The sequence below is a fragment of the Rhyacophila brunnea genome, unplaced genomic scaffold, assembly GCF_057557595.1.
Source record: "Rhyacophila brunnea isolate RB1 unplaced genomic scaffold, BYU_Rbru_1.0 scaffold_13, whole genome shotgun sequence".
NCBI classification, from domain to species: Eukaryota; Metazoa; Arthropoda; class Insecta; order Trichoptera; family Rhyacophilidae; genus Rhyacophila; species Rhyacophila brunnea.
This window is the reverse complement of record NW_028232785.1, coordinates 16,755,892-16,774,502: the sequence shown is the minus strand read 5'-3', so window position 1 is coordinate 16,774,502 and position 18,611 is coordinate 16,755,892. Positions and strand designations below refer to the sequence as shown.

Genomic DNA, 18,611 nt, shown 5'->3' with positions numbered 1-18,611 from the left:
GACAGCTGGTATTGCCACTTGGAAATAATGTGACGTACATAATAATATTATAAATAATTATATTATAATGTAATACACATTTGCTAATTTATTACTAGGTACATAAACTTACCTGAATTGAATACTCCGGATGCCGCCAAAGAGTGCGGCACTTCGTACCCTTGTGGCACAGTGTCAAGGGTTCCGTCGCCGTGGTCGGCCCTTTCTCACCATGCAGCGGTGCTACAAAAGCGACCTATGTGCTGCAGGTCTGACATGCTGGGAGGCGCAGGAGTTGGCAATGGACCGAGGGAAGTGGCGCCAACTTGTGCTTGCCCTATGCCCCAATGTTGGGACGTGACAGTGTGAAAGAAAAGAAGAAAGAAGATACTTACCTACTGCAATATTATCAAAATAATATTTTGGCACCTACCTACTCATTATTAACCTTTAAAACCTACTGACTTTAATTAATTTATGAGCTTATAACAAAATCATATTAAAAGTAAATGGGTGGATACATCTACATAATATTCGCAATATTTTACTTTCTCGTTATTTTTCTACATTATAAGTTGTGTAAATTCATGTACGGAACTCATGCAGTTCACCGTAAGCTGTTATATCGGAAACAGATGGCCGTTTTGCATTGCGAGAAAATGTGTAGGTAGGTATATAGGTAAGAAAAAAGGTAAAATTAGAATTATTAGGTACTTAAGCCGATACATCAGTGAAACGGCAAATAATTTTCAACTATAGGCGCGACGAAATTTTGGACCCGCTGTCATTCGGAGAGAGAACGTCGAGCTGGGAACACGTCAATTTGTTCCGTGATGGCGACGGGGGTATTCGTGTAAAGATGACTAAAAACATCACCCATTTACTTTAAAAAGAAAACATGTCAGTGAATATATTATTATTGTTACTAATAGAACAATAAACCGAACATTAAATCGACGCATGTTGGATTTATATGACAAATTATATTTCGGTCGGCATGCGTCATTTGCACCCGCGACCAGCACTCCGCGCATCGCATAGCCACGATCTTTTTAGACTATGCCTCAACTGAGGTATAGCCTTAATACAACCATAATAATATGGTAAGTATATTTTTATATTGAGAAAGTGCTGAAAATGTCACAACATTACGTTAGCAAGACAATGATACCAATCAATATCAAATTATTATTGTTCTAATTTCGTTTTGATCTTAATAATTATTTGCTGTTTAACGCTAAACCAAGAGAATGTCACTGAGACTTGAAGCTTTCGAGATGTGGCTGTATAGACGCATCTTCAAAATTCCTTGGACTGACCGGGTGACAAAATAAATGTTGAAGTTCTCAATCGAATGGGGAAGGACCGAGAAGCTCTACGTAGTATCAAAACCAGGAAACTACAGTAGGTACCTCGGCCACATTATGAGAGGACAAAAGTATAATAGGTATTCCCCAACTTCTCTTTCAAGGAAAGATCAATGGTTAGCGTAGATAGTAGAGGACGGCGCCGCATTTCGTGGCTTAATAAGACCATCCGTGATTGGTACGAGTGCAGCTCCACTGAACTGTTCCGGGTAACAGACGACAAAGCTAAGATCGCCTTGATGGTGGCTGACCTCCGCTAGGGGATGGCACAACAAGAAAAAGATTGTTCTAATCAGCGTTCGAAATGGAAAATTTTACGAACCGGAGCGCTCGATAATATTACGAAAATATTAACATAGGTAGTTAATTACTTATCTAATTTTTAATTTTTTTAAATAATATTAATTTTTTTCCAAAAAAGTGTTAGATTTTTTGTATTAATATGGCATTTATCTAACTCAAACAGTCAAATTATTTTTTCCACGAGACGTAACGATAATTTGGGATTATGAACCGGAACGGCGCTCCGGTGCGCTCTAGTTCATTTCGAGCCCTGGTCCACTAGCAAAAGTCGCATCCTTAGTGCTCGTCCGTGGTGGTTTGGCGGGCGCGGGGCGGCGGCGGGGCGGGCAACTCAAACGTATCAACACGTCTCGACGTGTCCGTAGACAATGCGCGGGGACGGGTGTTCGCGCGTCTAGCTCGACGCAGGCAAGATCGTACATGCGGCGGGCTCTTCCCATACTGCGCGCATAGAGGTGTCCGCACTGAATGGACGGGCGCCGACACGGTAAACGAGCGAGTTGCGGGTGTCTCAAACCATCATGAGCTTACCGCGCGCGTCTGGTGTATTTGTGGTATTATTTTCACAAAGTGATATAAAGTAGGTATACGTTTTATAACGTTGCACTTTTTACTACACTGATACGCCTCTTTTCCTTATTACGTCGCATAAAATTATATCAAATGATATTCACTTGTATTAATATAATATGTAGTTCTAAATAAATATATATTATGTAAAATAATATCTTTAAATTTCAATAATTATTCTTAACGCACATATAATATTGTATACTTATCTTACTTATATTTATAAAGGTAGGTACATAAAAACTGTTTTTTTTGTCTATAATTATTCAATATACTTTCTCATTTACCTCTTTATCTAATTTCTCTGTATTTAAATTATAATATGATTAACTATAACTATTATAATTTATTTGGAAACTTTGCTTGTTCAATATCTTTTTCTTGTCTATTTTATACATATTTTTAGTCTATGTAACTGTTTGTTTTCCTTAATAAAAAAATATAAACATAATAAAAATAAAATATATTAAGTAGGTACATCATTTCCATCCTAGAGCCGGGGTGCAAAGTTATGAAGCGTACATTCTACACCTACATTCACACCATATGAACCGAAAAGTCTTTTTTAAACTTTAACTTACATATTATCCAATATATAATCTAATTATAAAATCGACCAAGGGTACTTGATGCAATTTGAATTTAAATTCATAAATATAAATTTACCAAATAAACATGAATTAACTGTATCAGATGACAGTGTGTATTCACCATTGGTGGTGTTTGAAGATGCCAAAAGGCGATAGTCGGATCGCAAAAAATGACTCAAAAAGAATACTAAAAAACTTAGATCAATTAGAATATACTTAATCAAATATTTTCTCATGTTACTCTTTTTCGAAAAACTTGTCTGGTTGTTCCCGCAGTTTCTTGTATAAGTTATAAAATTCTTCTGTTAAATTAGTGTTTTCCATATTGATTTCATTGGCCCCATATTTTGCTGCAAAGTTTTGCCATTTCAAATGGGAGTTTTCCAGTAAAAACTTTTCTGTGTTTATGTTTTCCTATCCCTGATTTGACGCTGAACACGACTGGACGCGCGCGGGCTACTACGGACACTCTACCCGTGCCCGTCCCCGCGCCTATTCCGCGTCGAAGACGCCCCATGACTACGGCCAAGCGCTTATAGTTTCGTAAACGTACAACTACTTACGTCACGGTCTACAGATGGCAGATGCGGACATTCGAGACCTTCCGGAGACCATGGCAAACGAGGCCGGCAGAGATGCACTTTTTAATTTCTGTATTGATGTAATAAAAAGAATAAAAATAGGTAATAAATGGTGACATGTAATGATGATTCATGCCTTTCAGATCCAGTGACTGCAGTCATATAAGATAGGATAAGTATATGCTCAGAATATCAGTCATATGCGACATTTCTTTTACCACGGGAAAAAACTCGGCTACTTAATCTCAGTCCTCAGTTCCCAATGAATACGACAAAATATTCATCAGAATCACCACCGCCTTGCGCTACAAAGAATTTTCCAGGGTATTTGCAAGGCGGTTTCATAGGCCCTGGCCGAATTCAAATTAGCAATACCCGATGCGGGTAGAAGAATAGTTTTCAATAAGGCATATTCCTCTCAGCCGGCACAATTTTCATTTGAATAGGATCAAGTAGAGTAGTTTGCGTGACAAAGTCCTAAAGAAACCTCGATAGTAAATGCGAGGTATCCATAAAGGCATCTAGAAAAAAAAAAAAAAATGCTCCAAGTACAACGACATTGTGTCCTCCCCCAACCTCTCCTTCCCATTATGCCTGGATATAAGAGTTGATTTTCTCGAGTATTAATTATTTTTCTCCTTAGTTTTCATCAGGACCTAATGACTGAGGATCGTGACTCGGGACATGATTTGTCTGTCAAACAGCATTATCGGGTTGGTTTCACTCAGAATTTTACGAGACGCAAGGCCTACTTACTTATGGCCACTGGAAGAGATGTGGCACCCATTAATCTGTGCAACTGTTTGGGGAGTGCAACGCTTGCTTTCACAATTATTATTCTGATGCGGAATGTCTTAACCCTACACTGCATAGTGATGCCATTTGGCATCATGATATTTTAATGCAAATATTACTAACTCCATCTACGAATTCGTTTTTGAATAGTTTTACTATGTTTCATTAGTAAATATACTAAGTAATTAGTAGTACAGTTAATAAGCAGATGTCTCCAAATTATTACAAAACTTCAAATAAACTCTGACGGAAGTGAAAACGGTTAAACCTGAAATTCATATGTTTCAAATATGCTTTTTAGCCAAAAAAAGTCCATTCAAGAACATAAAAAAAATATTTCGTGATACACTCAGGTATGTACTTTATGATTCTATTATCATTTTAATGCTGAATATCAAATATATAGAAATAATTCGAAAAATGTTTGTGATGCCATTTGGCATCATCATGCATTAACGTACTGCTTTTTGCGTGCACTTCAGTAATGATTTGGTTCTCAATTTCTAATTTTTTTACCAGAATGAATTTCAGAAAACGAGCATTGAATGACAAGGAGAAGACAAAATAAAAACTGTTTGAAAAATTTTCATATCTTTAAAAAATCAAAAAAATGTACTTCACCTTATTGCATGCAGATGCCATTTGGCATCATATTGTTTATTTGAATAAAAAAATACAAAAAGTTAAATTTTTTTTTTTAATATTTTTCCCATGGCTTTTATCATAATTCACAACACATATATTTTTTTCGTTAAAAAAGAAAATGTCATGCAGTGTAGGGCTAAAGACATCTTCAGTAATTATACATACAGTACCTACCTATTTAAGGACAAAATAAAAAAAAGTGTTGATAATTGAATGAAAGACTAGTTACTTATGTGAAAGAACAAAGCACTTTTTATTTAAATCAATATGAATTTAACAGGTGGTAACTTACTTATAAACTATAACCACAGTTACAATTTACATATTAATTTCACTTTGAGTTCGGTACCTATGTTAATCGAACTGTGTTAATGTTGACTAACAGTTTTTTGTGTTTTAAATTAAGGTACTTATCATTAATTGTCTAATTACTAACCGACGCGAGGATCTCTCCGAGTCTTAAGTTATAACGTACTTGCACTTGCTAGTAATTTAATAAATTATTTCCTTTATTCAACGAATTATTCACAAGATTTGAGAATATAACATGCTATACTATTAAATATACTTACATAATTTTAAAACACTTCAGCTGTACCTACTACAGAAAATCTCGTAAAAAGATTCTAATCCAGTTGTTAACGATATTCTCTTACACTCATTCGTATGTCTTTTCCCCGTATTAAAGCATCATTTAATGATGATAAACTGATGAAGATGAAGATTTGGCAGCATCTATTACCATTCAATCAACATGCCATCACCTTAGATTTATAGTAATCATTATATTTTTCAAATTGTCGCTCGGACGCAGGGGTTGGATTTTTTAATTAGGCCCGTTTCAGACGGGACACCGGTGTCGCGCTCGATATAATATAGAAGGCCTTTGTATTCGAATAAAAGGACCTTTGTATTATGTTTATGAACGCCCCAGAGCTAATGAGTGAACGCGTGTCTGGTACACTTTTCCGTCAGCCGCTACAAGCCGCCGAAACACTTGTTTTTATTACCACAGCCAGTTTTATGTTCTAATTTATAACGCGAAATTATGCGTTGACTCATTAGCTCTATTACGTTCATAAACACAACACAAAGGCCCCTTTATTCGAATACAAAGGCCTCCTATATTATATCGAGCGCGATACCGGTGTCCCGTCTGAAACAGGCCTTACTGCTTTCGGGATTTTTATTAAGTCAAACGATAATATGTATATATTGTTTGTTTAGGTATTTGATTATTTAATACAATTCTTTATCTGGTAACAATAGCTACCTACCGATACGGTAAAAGATTGTAATTAATTGATGTTTATGGTAAAACAGTGATCAAATCCTATTTACTATCTCAGAGGACTTAGTTGATTATCCGTCGTAATCGGATGGGTCTTCTCGCGTAATTATTTGTCATCCATGACCCTCATCAATTCTTGAAGACATGGTGGCTTCCCTTTCAATCCTGGTATTCTTACGCAACCATTATGACCATGCGGAGGAGTACATACAGTTTGAAAACTGCATTCTCTGACTAAGTACTGAAATGTGTACCCAAAGGTACGAGTTGCTTAAGTTGATCCAATCGACCGTTGACCTTGACTGAGCTGTCGAAGATTCCGTCATTCGACCCGTTCTTGAGCAGTAGTTTTATATCTCGACACATTCTGGCAGTGTTATCAGTTATATGATTTTTTGAACATGTGTCATTTTGTGAGATTTTAGATGTTGTGTCTGTGTGCACGTGAAAGAACATACATCGCACTTTAACGGCTTTTCACCGGAATGTATCATTTTGTGTAATTTTAGATGGTGCGACGTTATGCATTTAAATGTGCACAAATCGCATTTATATTGCTTTTCTCCAGAATGTGTCATTTTATGTAATTTTAGATGTTGTGTCTGTCTACACGTATAAGAACACACATCACAATTATACGGTTTTTCCCCTGTATGTGTCATCTTATGTAATTTTAATTGACATGACTTTTTACATGCATACGAACACACATCACATTTGAATGGTTTTTCGCCAGTATGTATCATTTTATGTAATTTAAGTTCATTTGGCTTTTTGCATGCATACGGACAAACATCGCAAGTTAATGGTTTTTCGCCAGTATGAGACATTTTATGTAATTTTAGACTGTTTGAATATTTGCTTGTATAAGAACATACATTGCAATTGTATGATTTACCATTAATATGTGTCATTTTATGTGATTTTAGGCTTTGAATATCATCGCTTGCATAAATACAAATGTGGCATTTAAATGGTTTGTCGCCATCGTCTTTTATCATCTGTATTTTAAAATCGTTTAATTGCGAACTTGCCTTTGCAGGATTTTTATCTGCAATCAAATTACTGTGTAAATTTTTGTGACATTTTAAAGTAGTTGTACACCCAAAGACGGAGTTACAAGAATTACAAATAAAATTTCTAGGAAAATGAACTACTCTTTTTAATTTGATAGCAGCCTCCTTTGGACTTTTGGCTGCTAGAACTTCCTGTTTGATTCGTTGTTCATCAATAGTTATTTCTATCAATCCGTGTTGGTTTCCATTGACCGTACCATCCGTTTTAGGGCGTCCACGCTGGATAGAAATCTGCAACAAGACAATATTATGTGTAAGTATCTCAGAAATGTTGAATAAAACTATAGATATAGCCAGGTCCTGAACTGGATGAAGAATATGTCTTGTGGGCCCTGACATTTATAAAAATACATCGTCAGTCCATCTTGTAAACCTTACTAAACGAAAACTAATTATTTTTCAATAAAGCGTCTATTATGTGGAAGTCTAAGTGCAATTTTATATAGACATCTTTTTCGACAATGTCCGATCCTAATAAGATCATATGAGGCTCCACAGAGTGGAGGTTTCTATTAACAGATTTTTTTTGTACGAGAAATGGATGTCAGCCACTTGCCCAACCTATTAGGTCCATACTTTGACACATACACACATTGAAAAAAAAATGTGTACTTGCCAGACCTAGGATTCAAACCTAGGATCCACGACGCTATAGGCCGACGCTTAAACCGCGCGGCCATCATAGGTGAGACATCTAGCGATATAAAATGAAAGCAAAAACTGAACAGAAGAAAATAAATAAATTTTAGTTGATAATCGATCATGACAACACATTCCACCAGTCGATTGAAGCACACAGTGTCCGTCCAGGATTACGTAAAACTACAAATACTATATAATATCCTAGATAACTATATTACTATCGTCTAATTATATTGCTAGTTCTCTAAATCAAATTGAAGTATGTACACGGTACACGACCATGGTATGGACCTAATAGGTTGAGCAAGTGTCTAGCACCCATTTCTCGCAAAACAGACATCTGTTAATACAACCTCCACCCTATGGAGGCTGATATTATGATCCTCTTAGGATGGAACATGGTAATTTAGGTAACTTGAAAATTGAACGAATTACATTTCACCGTATCATAGTTTACCGTGATCTATCGTACCAGAAATAATAGAATTGCAGATAGAAATGTACCGCAATACATTATATAATATGTATATCATGTTATATTTATATATATTCTGAAATGACACTTTTTACAAGAGTTGCAGGGGAAATTTTTATTTATTTTTATCAGACTGTTTTCATAGTGTTTCTTATTTTTCTTTACGCGTAATACGTAAATAGAAGCAGTTTTATTTTAAAGATGGTCGTCTTCAATTCAGTAAGTCCAGTGACGTTCCTATATAAAATGCCGCCCCTACCTAGGCAGTGCGAAAATGCCGCCACATTTTTTTATATAGTACTTTTTATCATCCTGTCATGACTCCAATATCTAAGAAATGTGTTGTATGGATACATTACTAACAACTTATAGGTATACCGCTAAATCTAATCTTTGAATTCCATCTCTGCTTCAATAGAAAATATTCTTTCTCACGAGTGATTGGCAAACATATTTCGATAAATTTTAAATTAGGTATGCACGTGTCATTGCTGTTCACCAAGAACATGACGTCCAAGGACAACGAAAGTAAACTAGAAATCCCGAACCCGAAGTCCTGTTAAAACTTTTATAGTAGATATCTACTTATCTACCTAATTAAAATATTTTGTTTCCAACCTGTGAGCTGAATTTTTTAATGGAAATATATTTCCGTTATTACAAAGTTAAGGTAGATTTCTATGTATATATATCTAATGATTCTCCTCGTTTTGCCGCCCTTTGGGAAACTGCCACCCCAAGCGACGCTCAATCTGCCTATCCCCACGGGACGTCACTGAGTAAGTCACAGGCTTAGCCTCCAAAAGCAAAATAATCAAACCGCCCCAAGCGAGGAGCGGTAGGCACGAATGTACCTTTTTGCCTCATTTGACTTAATTGACAAATATACATTTGTCATAATTATCATCATAATTGACAAAGAATGACATCACTTTTCACGAAACTGCGTAAAAACTGAATACAATCTAGCACATTCGTCTAAAAAATTACACGACTCTACATTTCGATGTGCCAAAGACAGAATACAAGACCCCACATAAGTAATATGATTATAGAAAGCACTTTGGAGATTACCAACCTATTAGAAGGCATGAGTGAAAATTTGTCGCAATTAAGTATGACGCCTTTAGCATAGTGTCTATGTGCATGAGCGCGATACCTGAGAGGTGCAGGTTCGATCCTGCGGGGTGTCTTTTTTTCTATTAGTTATAATTTATTTATAATATGTATATTTTCTCAGAAGTGTCATAGAAGTTTTACACATTGGTGTCTGGCATGATTGGGACGAAACAATTGGATAGGGTAAAAAGCACCTACCTGATTGACTGGTCTGAAATCTGAGTAAGAACCTCCAGGCTGGGGGTTTTCATTACTGATCTGGTGCGTTGTGTCTGTAAAAAACTCGTCTTTGACATCAACGCGTTCAAAAATATTCTTAGTTTTTATACGAGACACGTCGACTGGAGGGTTCTGAAAAAAAATCAATCAATATCAATTGACGAATAAAACGTTTCGCATGTTTTTTAATGCCTAGGCCTTTAATAATAGGCTATTAGACCCAATGATAGTAGTATAGTGTAGAGCCGAATTAACCAAAAGTGATTATAGCCACGGAATAAATTGTCAGGGATCCTGGAACGCAACAAATAAATTTAAATGGTGCTGTTAACATATTCTGCAATTACATACCTAGTCAAAGACATACGATTTGGGGGCGAATCAAATAATACTTATATTGAGCAGTGGCGAGGGGTTGAGATATGCTATTAAAATTCGACATAAATAATGCACACAAAACTACATGCTTATTTGTTTTCATTACCTACATACAATTTTCAGATGGCGCTGGTAAGTTTAAAAAATCAATTAAGCCCTGCCTAAAAATCTGTTAAGTATACACTACCTATGGCTTGGATCAGGCAGGGCTTAATTTAATTTTAAAAACTAACAAACGCTATCTACAGATTGTTGTCTTAGTTCAATGAAAACGTTTGAATGACAACGTTTAGTGTGCACTATTTATGTCGGATCTTAACAGCCTATCTCCACCATTAGCCACTGTAATATATCGATACCCATTAGATACTTAAGTCTTTATTCAATGCCATTTTGTTTCGATAAGTTTAAATTTGGCGAAACTTACCTCAAATATGCAGTCATTATAGGGGTTCTCCAACTTTATGTGAGTGATGGCCTCCAAGTTATTTGGATGCTCTATGGGTACATCAAACCAATGATCTCTTTCTGCATAAGATTCTACTTCTGGTTCACGTTTGACATCCATATCCATGTTATGTATTTAACACGTAGGTACTTAATGGATCTGTTACACGTTAGCTGTCAGATGTGCAGATAGGATTGCCAACATGCCAACCTGTATTGAGAAAAAACCCCATTTCGCATTTCCTTATATTATTTTATTAAGCGAAGCTTGCATTCTAATGGTGCTGTTTTACAGTACCTAGGTACCGAATCATGGCACCTACGAAGGGTCAGAACAACCACTGTGCTTCAAGAACAGTGTTGTTTGCGATAGATAGGTAGGTACTGAATGTGTAGGTAGGTACCTATAACTTACTTTAAGCGTCTGTTGGCGAATTTACAATCTGCTAGTAAAGTCGTCCAGTGTCACAAAGAACAAGCTAACAAGCAGATTGTAAAAAATCTACCGAGAAAAGTTGAAAGCCGGTCAACTTTACACGCTACACGCCGGCGTGTGGGCCTACTGCGTTCTGTCAAAATAGTCGCTAGCTTCTTGGCTTCTCAGCGAATGGAAAGTTTTGTGTGTCATCATCCCAATCGCAGTAGCTGAATCGCCCGCTTTTTAATTCGCCAACAAACAGCTCGTAAAGTAGCTCAATGTAATTATTGACGCATTAGGAGTAACGAGATTAGAGAGCGAACCATCACGGTAAGAGTGAAGGGTGGGTTGCATTAGATCCGCCGCGGCCACGTGCTGCGAATGCCAGAAGACAGCTCTTAGATTGCATGTTCTTCAAGACAACCGAATTCCGACCTCCTGGAAGGCCGCTAAATATTATTTCTAGAGTGCAGACAGTGGAGCTATTGGATGCTGATATGACCTGAAATAACGTAAGAAGACTGGCGAGCGACATGTATTCTTGGATGCACCGTTGGCTGGTCTCCATATACTTCAGCTGAGGGATGGATATAGCAGAACAAGAAGAAGAATATAATAATTAATAATTATTGAGACACCACAACATTTTATAGGTAGGTAGGTACTAATAACCTACTGAAGAACAATTGAATATTACGTCATCATAATAATAATATTACATATAAGTAAAGGTTGTTTTAATAAGATTATTAAATTTGACGGTTTTGTTTATGGATAAAAATAAATGTAAAGACGTACCTAACATGAATAGGGAATTATAATTATGTACAGTTGTATGATCATTCATAGGTCATGTTTTTTATGACTTTTACGCATAAATCCGGTTCTATATTCTAAAATATAGTGCCGCTATTATGATTGAAAAGCAGGATCGTTTCTGTTTTATTAGCGTACCTAGTGTTATAATTTGAAAAAGTTATAAGAAATAAGTCTAACGGTGTTCAATCAGATGAACACGTCACCAAAACGAGAAATATTACGACTAGCAAAAAATATTATGATTTGCAATATTCCCGGGGTACATTGACAAAGTGGTGTCAAATTGCTAAAACCATAATTATTACATTATTCATACCCCTAATAATAATTATAGTCTTTTAAAACGATGGCAACATTGCTGGCATCCACCACAAAGCTTCATCTTATTATCTATGGTTTAACAATTCATTTGACAGCGGCTGTCGGCTTGCAAATATCTGTCATATGTGTTAAAACACGGAAAATGGATATAAAGCATGAACCCGAGGAAGAAATTACTGTTCCAGAGGATCAGCCGCAAAGCCCCGCTTGGTTGGAAGTACCAATAAAGCGTTCAAACAGCCCAGACTCCCAATTATATACAGAAAACAATGATGATGACGTCAATCATTATTTTGAGGTTAGTTTCTTAACAACTGCTTGCTCTGTTTTGTAAATATAATCCAGTATACTCGGACCATATAACTTAATAATGCTTCAATGACATTGAGCTGCTTGTTGGCGAATTTACAACCTGCCTATAAAGTCGCCCAGTGTTATCATCGAACAAGCTAACAAGCAGATTGTAAACAATCTACCGAGAAAAGTTGAAAGCCAGTCACTTTACACGCTACACGCCGGCGTGTGGGCCTACTGCGTCTGCGCAGTAGAGCGTAGTAGCGACCTCCCGGTAAAAAACGAACTACGTACTGTCAAAGTAGTCGCTAGCTTGTTGGCTTCTCAGCGAATGGAAAGTTTTGTGTATCATCATCACAATCGCAGTAGCTGAATCGCCCGCTTTTAAATTCGCCAACAAACAGCTCGTAAAGTAGCTCAATGTAATTGACGCATAATGAAAGTAACTTTCATTATCTAGCTATTGCATAAAACGATTCACTCAGTGAGTGTAAACGAGTAAAACTCTTATTCAAAGCGTGTCAATAGTAATTTTAATATTTTAGTATGACCTAGTATACTATAGTATATTAGTCTATGGTCAATGTTTTGGTTACGGACGTCATAACGCTGATCTATGAATTACTAATTTACGCCACCGACCCTCGCTATAGCCCATAAAGGCCGGTTCTGATAAGTCGAGTAATTTAGTCGGTGGCGAGTAATTTAGGAACTAAACATGTTTAAACAGACACATTTAGTCGAGTAATTTAGTAAAGTCATTTAGTCGAGTCAATCCGTTCTAATTTTTCGGTCAAGTAGCCCACCACCTCTCACCAAATACCATTAAAGCCACGAGACAAGTCTGAACAGTGCTCTATTCATTTTAACACGTTACTCACTAATGTACTGTGTTCGGACCATGGCCCCCACATCCTGAAGCGGGCCCCCATGCTAGGATCTTTGACGGGCCCCCTACCTATCGCTAAAGATAAAGGCAGTGTGACGTACGTTCGTTCGTTCCAAATCGTGTACGCGGTAAAATTAATGTGTACCTATATTTAGTGTTTTTGTATATTTAAATTCATCTATTTGAATTATGGAGTTGTCGAGTATCGATACACAATTAAAAATTATATCGTACAACCACATAATTTTAAATAATACTAATATTGAAGATAAATAGCGACTTTTTTTTTACTATTCGAGAGAATTTGTGATGTGGTCGATTCGCCACGCCGGGCCCCCAGGCTAGAGCCCTGTCATCCCCCCCTATGTGGGGGCCATGGTTCGGACACATTCTAGTTACAGTGGTAGCTAAATCATTCGCCACTCTTCTAAATTACTCGACTAATCTAAACCGGCCTTAACACTGCATACAGCGCTATAAAATTGCATACACATTATGATGGTTCTAGTATAATAGCATGTACAGGGAAATCATCATAAATAGATATGGTTAACGGAAAAAATATATTCCATTCATGAGCTTTGTAAGAGCTAGGTGACGTAATTCATTTTGGAATGGCTATAAACGACGCGTTGTCGAGAGTCTCGCAATAGCTTGCGTTTGTCGCGTGAGAGATAAAACCCCGTAAATGCATGTGAACGGCTCAATTAGTCACCTGTACCTAGACAACGCGTAAATCAAATCGCGCCATCTGGACAAGGACTTATATTGAAGTTGAACCAAACTTAATCTGAACTCAATCGCGCACACAAGAAAAGCGATGTATTCCATGGAATCAATAATGATTTTCTGCGATGCAATATTAATAATGTTTCTTTTACAGGATAGTGTTGTCTCCAATATAAAATGCGAAACTGACTTCCAGCCGATGCAATGTAAACTCGAGCCTGTTGAAGATCCAGGATATCACATCAATCATGAAACCTCTCTCGGCGAATGTTCCAACCCATCTAGTCAGGTATTTTTTAATTTATTTATATTGTAATAATGGAGATAGCGCGTGACTTCGTCCGCATGAAATATGACAATAAAAAAGTGTCCTGTAGAGAGCGGTTGGTTCTAGGCACACAACCCTATACCCTCACCCACCGCAATCTTTAGCCTGAGCATAACTTTTTGCACAAGCAACGAGTGGTCCACTGCCATACTATTTATTGATAACGTACTTGCCAGCAGAGTTTGGTATTCTATAATGACTGAAGAGTTTAAATAAGTTATCAGTTATTGTCGTTTAGAATCGACTATCACATTGACAAACGTCCTAGTATATTATGATATTATTATACACAGAAGAAGTTTACTTACTTTGATCGTCACTTCCAATTATTAATAACACATAACCACTAAATCAGATCAACTCCAGGGTCTCCAAGATACGTTAAAATAATCTGAAACTAAGAATACTCCGACAAGTGAACACGACAGACGCGTCAGTATGAGCACTCCATAGACAACGGGAGGGGCGAAAAGTAGGACCAGTCGTGTAATGTATCGGCTTCCTTCTTCAGTGGGCAATGCCTCACATCACCCCACCACTTTACAGCTGCCATCTGACTACTACACCTACTCGCGATTCAATCGTATTATTAGCTTTGACTATACCCGCGTGATCGACAACGGTTGAATAGTGGCGCGCGCTCTTCTACCGGCACCCTACCTTACCAATTCACCGCTGCTATCAGACCACTTTGCCTATTCATGATAAATAATTGCAATTGAGTTATCCTTTGATTTCGGAACCTTTTCATATAATGAGATAAACGAACATTCAATTCAATATTATTTATATTATTAAAATGTCATGCCAAATGAAGAAATTCAAGGCGTTAAGGGAGGACGTTCGCCGCGTAGGTCAAAATGGAGATATTATGCTATTTTTAAAGCATGATCCTGGACATTCCTTAAACATTGTAGATAATCTATTTATATAATATTTTGAAGACTTATTATCCTTTATATTTATTTTAAACATTTGATGACTGCATAAAGTATTTTTATTACATAAAATAGTATTCTATTAAACCTCTCGATCTAATGTTTTAGAATATAGTCATATTTTAGTACATCCATGTGCAGTAGTGTTAATATTTTTTAGATTCATTAATTTTTAGCTTTATAAAACCATTAGTAAAATTTATGTTGACATTATTATAGTGAACTATTTACGATAAAAACTTATATTTTACAATCTCTGTGATCCCAAATTTGACAAGAAGTAGGCGTTTTATTTTTCAAAAAATAGCCAAGATTAACACATTTGAAGATAATTCTAAAGATACTGATTAGAAGCTATGTCTTTGACCATTCAAATGTGATAAACATTCTACGAATTATGTTTGCTTTATAATAAATATTGACCTAAGAATACGGTAGTATTTTTTTGAAATACGCCATTTCTATTGGCATTTCCCAGTGGCTAAGCTACAACATACGGCCGTAACCATAAATTTACAAACGATAAATGAAGTAGGAAGTAAGATCATGTTCGTGCGGGCACTATAATTCGCAGTTCATGACGCTCGAATATCGAATGACCAGCTTTCGAGCAGCTGGTGTTTGAAGCCAGTCAGTCATTCACAAATGCCGCATTTAATTACCCTTAACACTCTTTAGAGTTTATATAACTCATTCACATATTATGTCCAGATGTATAGATTAAATTATTTTAATTTTTTTTACAGAATATTGCTATCACTAATATACAGTGCAAAGTTGAGCCAATTGAGGTCACAAAATATCCAATAAAACACGAAAGTGATTACTATAGCTCACAGTACGATCCAGTGAATCAGGTATTGTTAATTATTTTATTTTGTAATATAATTTCTTTTATTTTGTTAACTGTGACAAGTATTAACAATGTTTCTAGACACATAGCAATAATATCAGATGTATATACTTGTAATTATTCTTCTAGAGTAACAATCAACACACTTAATTAAATATACTGACTTTCAGACAATAAAATGCAAAGCTGAGTTAGCAGAAAATCCAGAATATCCAATCACACATGATAACACTGGCGAATGCTCCAATTTGCGACCAGTGCAACAGGTAATTTTATTTTTCCCAGTATTATTAGATATTTAAATTTATTATTTAAACCCAGATTCTTTTAAATAATATGTTATCATTGTGAATGTAACCTCAGTTTCTTAGTCTACACCCGCTCCTTAGCTTGAGCAATTGAACCACATAACAGATTGATAAATATAATTCCGATAGGCAATATTCAATACACTACATTTTGACACTGGGTTTTGAATGTGTGTGTCCTACAAAAATGAACCACGCATTATAGGCGTGCAATAGTGTATGTAATACACCAAGAGCGGAATGCAGAAACATTTGTCATAACTAAAATTTCCTTAGCAGAAAACACTATGCAGAAACATTGTCCTTAGTTAAGATCATTTTGTCTATGGTTCACCTCGTCTTAAAGCTTCGTTCGTTTTTTCTATTGAAAATAATACCATATTTAAAAATTCTCTTTCCTATTGTTTAGATAAATTATTTTATAATTGTTAAACAATGACAAAAATATGACAAATGCACTTTATAAATGCAATAATTATAAATACATATTAATATTTAATTATAATACTCTTATGTTTCCGTTATAAGTCATTATACGTGATTCTACAGGCACCGCAAGATATTTTTTTAACATGGTAACACTCTCATTCTTAGTATTGTTTCTTGCGTGGTATCAGGCGAGCATAAGTTGAAACGGGTAGCAAAAACGAAGTTACACTGCATATACTTGTCTATCCATTGAAAAAGTATCGATACATGGAATGGGTATCGTATCGAAAGAAAGTATCGAAGTATCGTCCTTTAAGGAAAGGATGGCCCACACAAACTGACCGGGCCCCCACTCCCCAGGCCAGAATCTTTAAGTTTACTTAGGTTTAAAAGCAATGTGACGCTCAACATTAACGTTTTCAAAATGAATGCTGTATTTTGAAAAAATTGCAAGTCACTATTGTGTTTTAGTCAAAATAGTGAAAACAATCCTATAGGTATAAAAATAAATATGTAGGTAGATGTAAAATATATTATTTTATAGCAAATGTTGTCTTTAAAAAAACTACTAAAATTCGTGTATTTAGGTAATATGAAGATTTTTGCAACTTATGTCACTGTTTTTTTAAATGTGTCAAGCACCGTTTTCGAAATACAGCGTTCAAATGGTGTTCCAGGTAAAATTAAGAATATTCATTGTATCCTTACCCGTTAAGTATTTCAGTTCCCATTATTTCTAAGATCCCTGAATTGGGCATGGGGAGCATCCAAGAATCATTGTCATTGATCACTCATCATCACCAGCATCCCTTAAGTGTGCTGTTTATGTTTATGCGTGGTCTTTTACGACGCTTAAATCTGATTGTCTTAAGGATTTCTCAGGCCTGTTTGAGACTTTTTTGAGCCAGATCCAATGTCGATTCTCCACTTTTGACGTAATTAATTTTACACTTATGCACTTCTTATTATTGTATTAAGAGTTGAGGTTTTGGAAGGTTCTTCTGGGAAATAATATTAAATTCTTTGTATTATATTTATTTTCAGTCTACCATTTTACAAGATTACATCACGGAATCTTCTTTGCAGTCTAAAAGATCTAGAGCAAATAAGCGAGTCAAAAAACCTTCACAACAAGGCATCGCATCTTCATCTGGCGATAGCAGCACGGAGGTGCCAATCGTAAAGAAACTATTCAAATGCGAGCAATGTGACTACAAGTGTGCCAAAGCCTGGTACTTGAAGGTACATCAAATCGTCCACAGCAGCGACAAGCCCTTCAAATGTACCGAATGTGAGTTTGTATGCAAACGCTTGGCACACCTCAAGGAACATCTTTTAATTCACAAAAACGAAAAACTATTCAAATGCAACGAATGCAGTTATAAATGCATACAACTAAGCAATTTAAAAAGACATAAATTAGTACATAGCGGTGAAAAACCATGCAAATGCAACTTATGCGAGTATCAATGCATCAGTAAAAATGATTTAAAAATACATTTAATGAATCATAACGGTGTCAAACCGTTTAAATGTAATTTATGTGAATATGAATGTACACGTCAATCTCAGTTGAAAAGGCATAATATGATTCACATTGACTTAAAACCATTTAATTGTAAAGAATGCAGTTACCAATGTAAAGAAGCCAGCAAGCTAAAGAGACATCAAATGGTTCATAGTGGGGAAAAACTCTTTGAATGTGATCTATGCGCATATAAATGTACGCAGTCCAGTGCATTGCGTTCTCACAAAATGGTACACTTCGGTGAAAAGCCCTTCAAATGTAACTTATGTGAATACAGATG

At 36.0% G+C, this 18,611-nt stretch overlaps 2 long non-coding RNA genes across 2 annotated transcripts; one reads left to right on the top strand and one right to left on the bottom strand.

Annotated features, from left to right (window-relative positions):
• Window positions 1-6,044: 6,044 nt before the first annotated feature.
• Window positions 6,045-10,668, bottom strand: LOC147076679 (uncharacterized). Its single transcript, XR_015069679.1, has 3 exons — window positions 10,458-10,668; window positions 9,632-9,784; window positions 6,045-7,428 (listed from the first exon to the last, which is right to left on the bottom strand). It is a non-coding gene; the product is annotated as an uncharacterized LOC147076679 (long non-coding RNA).
• Window positions 10,669-12,102: 1,434 nt separating this feature from the next.
• On the top strand, window positions 12,103-18,147 carry LOC147076678 (uncharacterized). The gene is made up of 4 exons (XR_015069833.1): window positions 12,103-12,333; window positions 14,102-14,236; window positions 15,960-16,332; window positions 17,848-18,147. It is a non-coding gene; the product is annotated as an uncharacterized LOC147076678 (long non-coding RNA).
• The last annotated feature ends 464 nt before the right edge of the window (window positions 18,148-18,611 follow it).